Below are 10,574 nucleotides of genomic sequence, written 5' to 3'. Positions count from 1 at the left end.
TTCCCTGCCATGGAAGCACAGAGTCTTGACCACTAGACAGCCAAGGAAGTCCCAGAGCCCATTACATATATTACTAAAGGGCTTTGGGGTTTATTAGCCTGTTCATACACTATCTCATTTACTCACACGATTGCTTCTGTTTTTGCACACCCCAAAATTACCTAGCACAGTACCTGGCATCTGGTGGGTAGAATTCATTTTTCTGAGTAGTGGAAGGCAGGCAGGAGTGTCATTTTATAACAATGATGAGGCTCAGTGGTGACCTGACTAGTTCAAAGTTATACAGGTAAGACATGAACCAAGGCAGGCAGGTGGCTCTGCGTTACTAGGGAAGGAGAGCAGGAACTCCTGTTCAGTGATGACCACACTTCAGGAAAACAAGCTTTACTTTTGAAGGAGGAACAAGGGCCTAAGAGAGCTTGGGTGTTGGGGATCTAGAGAAACTTGGGTTCAAATCCCAGGACTGTCATTACCGGTGGCTGTGGACAAGTCCCCCAAGCCACAGGAGCCTCATTTTCTCTATCTGTAAAATGGACACATTGGTCCCTACTGCACAAAGTCCTTGGGGTCATTTAGTCCAATGCCTGTCACTGGGTGATGCTCACTACAGCCCAAGCCCACCTCAGTGACCTTCTGAATCTCTCTCCCATTCCAACACTAACTCCTGTTTTCAGTCTGACCAGGCTGAAATGTGCAGCTGCAACAACTAGCCGAGGGTGGAGAGATAACACGATAAATCATCCTCTCGCGCAGGCACAGCATCCCCAAGCCATGGGGCCGGAAGCCAGACGAGTCCAAGGCGCCAAGCGGGAGGCACGTTATTCTCCCCCTGGGACACTGGACACTGTCGTGTTCTCCCCTCATCTCAGATCTCGGAGTGCCTGGGTATACACCTGAGGGGAAGAGAGAAAGCAGACGCCTTGTAGAACCTAGAGGTGCTTTTGACCTTTTTCATTATTGAGGGATGCTTTGCCGGGCCCCGGGGACCAGAGGAAACCTGGGTCCAAAGAATTGGTAGAGAAATGGCCATCATCGGGCAGGGCAGGCCTCCTGGGTTCAGTTAGGCAATAACTGAGCATTCAGCTCTTCACTGGTGTTCCGATCTGAGGGTGCAGTGACACCCCAAGCTGGGGAGACACACATTTCCTGGCAAGTGTCAGCCGAGTGGAAACTGGACGGATGCGTCTCAGTCTGGAGAAGAAGGAAGGGGGGGCTGCTGACAGATATGGGAACAGAGCAGGGCCTTCGAATGGAGAGAAGCCGGGATGGTTGAGAGAACTGAGGCGGAACAGTGGCACGCTGAAGAATTTTGGGCTTGATCCTATGAGCAGTGGGAAGCCATTCAGGTTGGGGAATAACCCAGTGTTTATGGCCCTGCACTGGACAATATTTTTGCCTTGTTTTCTCTTTTAAAAAAAAAAGTGGATTTTTCAATTCCATACCTGCCAAAATAATTTTTTCAGAAGGAGAAAATAAGGGAATGATAGAATATGCATTTACCTCCAGGATTAAATGTGCTAACAGATGCAAATTGCCTAGCATTCTATGTGGTCTATAAATGGTAGTTCCCTTATCTTTCCTCTGAATTCCATTTCACAAATTCTGCTATTCCGAGAGCACGGAAGGAGACCAAGTCTCCCTACAGACTAAAGATAAATTTCATTTGAAGTATTCTGGATGGATGAAAAAAGTGGAGTTGGTTCATAAGATCAAAGGGTGATTATTTTACAAAATTATTATTCAAATAGTGAGGTCCCCCTGATCCAACTTATTACTTGATTTATGGAAATACAGTCCCTATTCAACTTTTTAGGAACACATTTGTTGCATAAAACAAGACCACATTTCACCATGTCAGAGCCCATGGCGATGTCATTCCTCACTGTGAGATTTCCATCTTTCTGGCCATGTAGTAGACATTTGAGTACTTGCGTGGTTGATTTAAATACTGGAATAAATCTGCTAAATCTCAAGTCGGGGGCATCAGTTCTATAGCTCTCTCTTTATAGTTGTTCACATGAATTTTGATGGCATGAAAAATCTTGTTCTCGATTTAGCTCATACAAACACTACTGCACAATTATGTTGTAAGGAGGAATTAGGTTTTATCTTTAAGTTGTTATTATAGCGTTGTGGAAAGGTGAACACTGAGAATAACTATAAAGTAGTAGCATATTGTATTATTCATTTTGCTACTCTTAAAAAAACCAACTGTGGTGCAGGGCCTGCAAGAGACTGACACGTGTGGCAGGTGTATCAGTCAGGTTCTGCATAAGGAGCAGATGGCATGCTCAAACTAGATAATTAGAGGAGGGCTTAACAAAGGGGCTATTCACAAAGGTTTGGGTAAAGTGCAGGGAAATCATAGGGGTAGTGCAGTGTCCATACAGCTGAGCACCAAAAAACTGATCCTTTTGAACTGTGGTGTTGGAGAAGACTCTTGAGAGTCGCTTGGACTGCAAGGAGATCCAACTAGTCCATCCTAAAGGAAATCAGTCCTGAATGTTCATTGGAAGGACTAATGCTGAAGCTGAAACTCTAAGACTTTGGCAACCTGATGCGAAGAACTGACTCATTTGAAAAGACCCTGATGCTGGGAAAGACTGAGGGCAGGAGGAGAAGGGGACGACAGAGGATGAGATGGTTGGGTGGCATCACCAACTCAATGGACACAAGTTTGAGCAAGCTCCGGGAGTTGGTGATGGACAGGGAAGCCTGGCATGCTGCAGTCCATGGGGTCGCAAAGAGTTGGACAGTAATGAACTGAGTGCAGTATCCAGGGGGCTAGGAATAACTGTGGTCTTTACCATTCCTAGAGCTAAAAGTTGAAAGGGAGGGAGAAATTCCAGAACCCAGAAAGAGAGCTGTGTGGAAAGGGCTGCCTTCAGAGGGAGCAGTGACCTTTTATCAAAAGACATAACCAACCTGAGGCCACCTGGCAGGGAGGGAACCAGGGAAATAAATACATCACCCTCAGTGTCCTTCTGCCCTCCAGTCTGCTGCTGCCACCTCCCACTGGCTGTACCCAAATGGAAGCTAGAGTGTCAAGTCTATGGAGTCTGTACAGGGGAGCATCCCAGGTCAGACAGTAGAACAGGAAAGGCAAATGGAAAAATATCTGGTACAGCGGGCTTCATTTCCAAGCTGAATAAATACCTGACATTTAAATCTTGATGTCTTAGACAATGAAACCTTTAGGGATGCCCCCGTGGCAGGAGGTTCAAGGTTATCATGTGTTTATTCTTTGGATCTACTGAACATTCTATAAAAAGTATTAAGCTGGACATTTTGAGAGAAGCTCAGCTTTGACAAAAGAATCCCAGAAATGCAAGGAATTCTTCTTCCCGATGCACCTATTTTTTAGAACACCTCCCCACCCTATCAAAAAAGCACTTGTTTAGAGCTTGGAATATACCTATGACCCTACTGGACTCAAAAGTAGATGCTGCTTCCCTCCCCAGAAGCGAGCGAGTTCAGTTCAGGCAAAGCGCCCAGGTTCTGAATCTCGTGGCTGGCAATTGGCAATTATGTTCCTTGCGTGTTGGTACCTTTTAGGCAGTGGCTGAATAGTCATTTTTCAGGCCAGAGGACCAGAAGCGGGTTTGTCAGTGCAGTTCCGGAAATTGGACTTGCTCTTGTGAATGGAGTCCATCGTGGTCTCACATTTTCTGATTCTGTGAAATCATCCCCCTCTTTAATGAAGTCCTCTTAGAAGAGGAGGGAATGGGTCTCCTTTACTGACATGACTCTGACAAGCAAATCAATTCGTTCCATTTGTTTCCTCTTTGAAAACAGCAATCCTCAAGCATTACATAATCTAATCTTCATGCCTCGCTGGTTTGTTCTGTCCTCCTGAGGAATTGGCAGATGGTGCCAACGCGGAGACCCGCACACACGCCTCGCGAGCCTCATGGTAACGGGAGAGTTGCTCACGGTGTCTGTCTCTTTGCTGTGGGGTCCCTCGCTGGCATTTGTTTCCCTGGCTCAGTCTGCTCTTTAGCATTCCTCAGGCACCGCTGGCTTCTTGCCTGGGGCTCTCATTCCAAGATTAATTGGAAATACTGAAAGCAGATAAAAAGAGAACAGAAAGTGAAGTTGCCAGGGCAGAGAATTTGCCGCATCTCTTCTAAACGCCCTCCTCCATTAAAGTCTGAAGCATCTTTGGCAATGTTAGCTCCAGACCTTCCTCACCCAGCCTGGTCCCCGGGTCCATCCTTGTTGCCGGGTTACACACAGCCTGGGGATGGCGCTGGCTGTGTCAGAGTGGGGAGAGCAGAGATCTGCTTGATAAGGTCTCTGAATTTCTTTCTCTCTCTCTCTTGCTCGTGTGAGTCACATACCTGCAGGAATGATTGTTCCCCAGATAGGGCAGTTGCCTGGATCCGCCTTCAGGTCAGTGATGTCATCTTTGCTTAAGGAAAATTATCTCAGCACTCCATAAGGGAAGGAGCTTCCCAGCAAGGCCCTGTCATCGAAACCACAGTGTTTAGATGTCCAGGCAAAGATGCTGCCTATGTAACTCATCTAAAAGGGAACAAAGGCTTCTCAAGCAACCTGTGGTGGGTGCAGTTCTACTGATATTAATACTTAGGACCGGAAATGAGCTGATATGCTCCAGTTGTGAAAATATTGAAATACTTCCATATCAATTGATAAACAGTTCTACCTTTGTGCTTCCAAGTGCCTCACATCCTTCTGCTAATTTTTAAGTCTGTTGAGAGGCTGTTATTTTAGGTGATCGCATAAGCGAGCTCTACCTTTCCATGCAGCACTGTGAGTGGCCATTGCTACTTTGTTTTCAACCGTGCAGAACCAGGAGGTCTGCTCGGGTGCCGAGCCAGGCTCAACTCCAAGTGCCGCAGATGTAACCGCCCTGCTCACAGACCGCACTGTTGGCTGGCTCGAATTTTGGATGGAACCTCCAGGCAATTAAAACATAGAACCCTCCTGCCTGTGGCAAAAACATGCCTGGTCCTTAAAAGGTCACATGTACCTTTACGCTGGCTGGTCACTCAGGATCCGGGCTGCACATACAGAGGGTAGACACGATCTGTCTGATGGGGGAAAACAAAGCAAACCACGTGGAATCTTCTTCAGTTCCATTTCCCCACCACTGAGTCCAAACAGAGGGAACTAATTTCTCTAAAAACAACAAATGTTTTGCTGCTTTCAATTTGTGACTCGTTCACTCAACGTCAGGTGAACACCTACTGTGCTATTATGTGTCGGTCACCTTGCTAGATGCTGGATCTCCAGTAGTGAATAAAAGCCTGTCTCTGCTTTCATGGAACACACAGTCGAGTGGGGGAGATAGATAATAATAAAGGAGGCCAGCATGGTTGGAATGTCCTTAGGTCGTCTCAACATGGGTTGCGTTTCAGCTGATGGAAACTGTGTGGATGTAATGGTGATTTCCGGTGTGTTGTATATGGAGTGTATGTGTCTACGCAGTGTAGGGGTTGCCAGGGGTGTGTGGCAATCGAATTAAAGGAATAACACATGTCAGGGCGAGGGTGGGGGGTGAGATCACTTCCTGTATCCAGTCAAGATCTCAGAGAGGCTGAGAACTGCTTTGGGTTAGGGGAAGACAAAGAGGAATGCTCTGAATAAGAATGATGGTGATGATATATTTAATACTTGGAGATCAGATAGGCTGTCCTTAAAAGAAAATGGTAACCTCTGACTAGTCATCTGTTCAGTTCAGTTCAGTTGCTCAGTCGTGTCAGACTCTTTGCGACCCCATGAATTTCCCTCATCTATGCTTTTTATCTCCTTTGCCCTTGAAACAAGGGAACAAGTAAATAAAGAATTTGCTAGCTAGGAGGAGGGGTACAAACAAACTGCACCCCCAAAACCATGGATGGCTAATGGCCTACATAGGAATCAGTTGGTGAAAACCCTGGCCTCACCGTCAGAGCCTCTTCCAATGGAATTCAGTCCCCACTATTTTGAAAATCATAATTCATGTCCCTAAGACAGTCTGGTAGTTGGTTCTACTTGTCAGTGTTAATTATTTTTGCTCTGTCTGTCCTGCTTGCTTGATTTTTCTTTGTATTGAGTTATAATTTATACACAGCAGGAGGTCTAGTTTCAAATGTACAGTTCAGTGTTGACATCTGCATGTATATTCTTATAATCCACATCCCTTTTCATTTTATTTTAAAAATCTTGGAATCCTCTTAAGTGACGAACATTTGGGTCCAAAGGCAGATATCCGAAAAGGAATCCCCTATTCAGTTCACTGACTGTCCCCTCCAACCCGCCCAACCCCTTGGAAAAAAATTTCTCATCTAATCCTTTCTCGAGTTCCCCAATCACCACAGAGGACTTAAAGCCATAAGAACATTTTGTAATCCCAGCTTTCTGAAACCTAACAGAGAGATTTTGTCATCTGAAAACAAGGGAGAGATTAAGTACAAATTTGATTCTGACAGTGGCAGAAAGGAGCCAGCTCGACAGGAAACGTCACGAGACTTAATCCGAGCACCGCTGTCCACCTTTTTCATGACTCTGAACACGACATAAGTTCTGGTCAGGACAGAACAGTTTTTAAAGGAGTTTGCTACAGGGACATGACATCATCAGACTGAGGCATTTTAAATGAGAGATCCATGTACATTTTAAAAACTTTGCCCTTAATCCTGCCTTACTCCTCTGAATGCATGCTGCTAGAAATGAGACACCAAGACAGCTAAACACACTGTTCTCTCTAGACTGATGTGGTCCCAGACCCATCTTTTCTTTTTAACTGTCCTTTTGTCTTTCCAGCACTCCACAACAGCTCTTCTTTTGATAACTTCCATCAAGGTTTATGCAGTCAAATAACACAACATATAATTAGTTAATAATTGCAATTTGTATAACATTTAAAGGCAAGTGAGAGGCTTTATGTGACAATGCTTTTAATGCTTTTAAAGCTATAAAAATATGTATAATCCAAAAGGATTATTTAAAAAAGTATTTCTACATGGCAGGATACTTTGCAGTAACTATACCCCCATTAATGGCAAAAAACAGAGAGGCAAGCCATTCTTATTTTCTACATCCAGAACTTCCCATGGCTTAACAGTGACATTTCTGAAATATTTCCTGAATCTAACCCAGAGTCTACTTTTAGTCCTTATGACCTCCCCATCAGACTTACAATCCATAAAGAAAGGCACAGTGTTCCCTTTATTACTGCTCTGTTTCCAATGCCTAGCACATGGTGGGGACTTGAGCATTTATGTTAAAGAAGTGGACCTAATTTCCTGGTTGGTCCTGCCTTCAGTGTCCTTTTAGTCTATTCCACAATGCATCATCATTTTCTTCAAAAACACAGTTCTGCTTATGTCCTATATGCACGCATAAAACTGTCAAGGCATCTGTCTTGTCTGTAGACTAAAGGACAGATTCTTGACTATATCACATTCCAGAGCCTTCACAGTTTGGTCCAATCACCTTTCCAGGCCTGTCTTCCAGCCCTTACCCCTCCTCCCCACAAACTATAGATAGTTCCCAAACTCCCTCTGCAGGTTCACACTCCCAAGCCTTCACAGAAGCTGTCCCCGTTCCTTGGAATGACCTTCCTTTTACCTTCCTTATTCACCTGGTGGAATTTCACTTCTTCAAAACGCAGCTCAAATGCCACCTTCTCTGATGCTTCTCCAGCTCACTTAAGGGTTCTGCTTGGTGCTCCCACATAACCTAGCTTGTCCTGCCCTTATTGCACGTTTCCCATGATATTATAGCAGGGTTTACCTTTTTTTTGTTTTTGCTTTTGTGTGTGTGCAAATTTCTGGAGAGCAGGAACAGAAGCTTACCGTGATTCTTTACGAATCTCCTGACTCTGACCGCCCCTTACTGCCTCCCCCATTTTCGGCCTAGTCCAAGCCACCCTGCTCCCTCACCTGCTCCACGCAACAGCACCTGGCCAGCTCACGCTGCCATGTCTCCATCCGGGCGACAGACTTGCTGCGAAGCCACCAATGCTCCTCGAGCAACCAGGTGCCTCGTCTTTACCACAGACCTGCTAGTGGTTTCCCCTTGATATTTAAAAACTCCCAAAGCCCTGGACTCTCTGGCCCCTGCCTTCCTCTCCAGTTTCATCTCTATCGCTCTCCTGCTTGCTCACCCCAGCCCCACTTGTCTCTTCTTCTCTGGGAATGTGCCAAGTCATTCCCTCTTTGGGACTTTCTTTCTTTCTTTTTTTTTTTTTTTTTTTTTTTTAACTTTTTGGCCACATCATGAGGCATGTAAGATCTTAGTTCTCTGACCAGGAATCGAACTCTCACCCCTGCATTGGAAGCTTGAATCTTAACCACTGGACAACCAGGGAAGTCCCCCTTCTTGGGACCTTCGACCTGTCTTCTCTCTGCCAGAAAACTGCTGGCTCTGGATATATGCCTGGCTTGCTCCCTTACTTCACTTTGATCTCTGCTCAAACATCCCCTCCTTAGAAACTGCCTTCCTAACTACAGTCTAAGGTAACACCCTCCATTAAGTCTTCCTCTCCTATCCGCTTTATATCTCTTCACTGCACTAAATGCCACCAGTTGGTCACCATTAATTATCTGTGCATCTCCAGTTGTCTATCTGTTGCTAGGGATACAGAGTTTTTGTTTACCACCATGTCCCTGGTACCTAACATGGTGCCTGGCAAACAGCAGGCACTCAAGTGTTTGTGGAATGAGTGGATGAATCTTTATATCCCAGGTGACTAACACAGCACCTGGTTCTAGAAGGATTTGTCAACTGAATGTCCAAATTAACAAATTTTACAGATGAAATGGCATCTTGGTCTGTATCCAGGATAATCTAGGATCTGAGGGCAAGTGTTTCATCCATTTGTCCTGTGAACATAATCTTAATTTGTTTTATTTAAGATCATAAGTGATGTAACCAGATTCTTCACTTTTTCAGAAACTGGTCGCTAACAGAGGTCTTACCCAAGAATATTGAGGGAATTTCAGAAAGCTCATCGAGAGGGGGCACCATGGGGATTTAGAATACCCTTCAGCCCAATGCTTTCAGGAGCTCTGGAAGGATTCTGATAAGGTACTTTATCTCCTGTGATTTATCCAGAATGGACATTGGTTTTTAATCCTGCCCAACACTGATTACTCTGAGGGCTGGAACAGGTAAGACACTGACTGACCTGGGACTCCAAGAGAGTGGACATGGCAATGAAGCACCCGGGTCAGCCTGCCTCAGCATTTGTGCTCCAGGAACCTGATGGCTTTGATGTGGCAATTCAGGCCCTCAGACTAGGTGAAAGTGAACAGTGAAAGTGCTAGTCGCTCAGTCACGTCCCACTCTGCGACTCCATGGACTGTGGCCTGCCAGGTTCCTCTGTCAGTGGGATTGGCTGCGGGGAACAAAAGGAATTTCCCTTGTTCACTTTGGCTTCTGGGCAGCTGTTTTTCCCATCCTGTTTTTCTTAAAACCTTGTGTATGGAATGAGATGTTTGCATAGGCAGACAGTACAGAGAGGGGTGAACCCTCAGCAGGGGTGAAGTGTAGCTTATTGGCAATCTGTCCATCTATCCTGTGGAGTCGAAGCTGTGATCAGACTTGCCCTGTTCGCCTGCATGGATGGATTTCCCTGGTGGCTCAGCTGGTAAAGAATCTGCCTGTAATGTGGGAGACCTGGGTTTGATCCCTGGGTTGGGAAGATCCCCTGGAGAAGGGAAAGGCTACCCACTCCAGTATTCTGGCCTAGAGAATTCCATGGACTGTATAGTCCATGGGGTCGCAAAGAGTCGGGCATGACTGAGAGACTTTCACACTTTCCTGCATGGATGGCATCATCCATGTGATTTGGAGAGACCAGAACAGGGAGAGCCTGGGAGGTTCACACCCCATCCTTTCAAGTCTCTGGTATCCCATTACTAAACAAGAGTGGGGGATGGGGCCTCATAAGGTGCAGAGGGAAGGGAACTTCCTGAACTGCACTTGCGGCCCTGCTGTGAACACTGGGCTAGGCCTTTATGTGATAGTGTCATCAGATGTTACCGAGAAATTAGTTATGATTATTATCTGCATTTTACAGAACAGGAAAACAAGGTTCAGAGAGGCTGATGACATTTGCCCAAGATACCCAGATGGTAAGTGGCAGAGCTGGGGTCTGAGATTTAAACCAGGCCTACGGGACTTCCTGCCTGCCTACCAAGAGCAGAAATTTCTTTACCATCTATACGGGCAAGAGGGCAGGAGGAGGACAAGAGCTGGAGAGGCAGCAGATGGGTCCTACCTGAGACTTGAGCATCACCAGACCCTGCCAAGTCCAGGTTATGCGGGTGCCACCTGGCTTCTCTTCGGTTCTGAGAACTGTCATCCTGGTTCCATTCCAGGGTACTGGGAATGGGTGAAGCCCCCATAGAGGGGAGCCATTCCTTCCAGCAGTATCCTTCCACGCCATTCTGGCTCCGGGGTTCAGGGTGACGGTGTCATACACAGCCTGCCTTCACCCTCCTTGCGTCTCGAGTTTACTTCCTTCACTTCTCTAGTCATCTTTTCGAAAGTTGTATCCCCTGGACAGTGCACCCCGCCAGCATTTCTGGAGGTTCCGGCGGTTGTGGGTTATTTGGGAACCT

General features: G+C 46.1%; 1 long non-coding RNA gene across 1 annotated transcript; it reads right to left on the bottom strand.

Annotated features, from left to right (window-relative positions):
• Positions 1-351: 351 nt before the first annotated feature.
• On the bottom strand, positions 352-6,760 carry LOC102392827. Its single transcript, XR_003104209.3, has 3 exons — positions 4,341-6,760; positions 3,549-4,061; positions 352-893 (listed from the first exon to the last, which is right to left on the bottom strand). It is a non-coding gene; the product is annotated as an uncharacterized LOC102392827 (long non-coding RNA).
• Between the last annotated feature and the right edge of the window lie 3,814 nt (positions 6,761-10,574).

The sequence above is a fragment of the Bubalus bubalis genome, chromosome 17 (assembly GCF_019923935.1).
Source record: "Bubalus bubalis isolate 160015118507 breed Murrah chromosome 17, NDDB_SH_1, whole genome shotgun sequence".
Taxonomy (NCBI): Eukaryota; Metazoa; Chordata; class Mammalia; order Artiodactyla; family Bovidae; genus Bubalus; species Bubalus bubalis.
The sequence above is the reverse complement of the archived record's forward strand: the minus strand, read 5'-3'. Positions and strand labels throughout refer to the sequence as shown.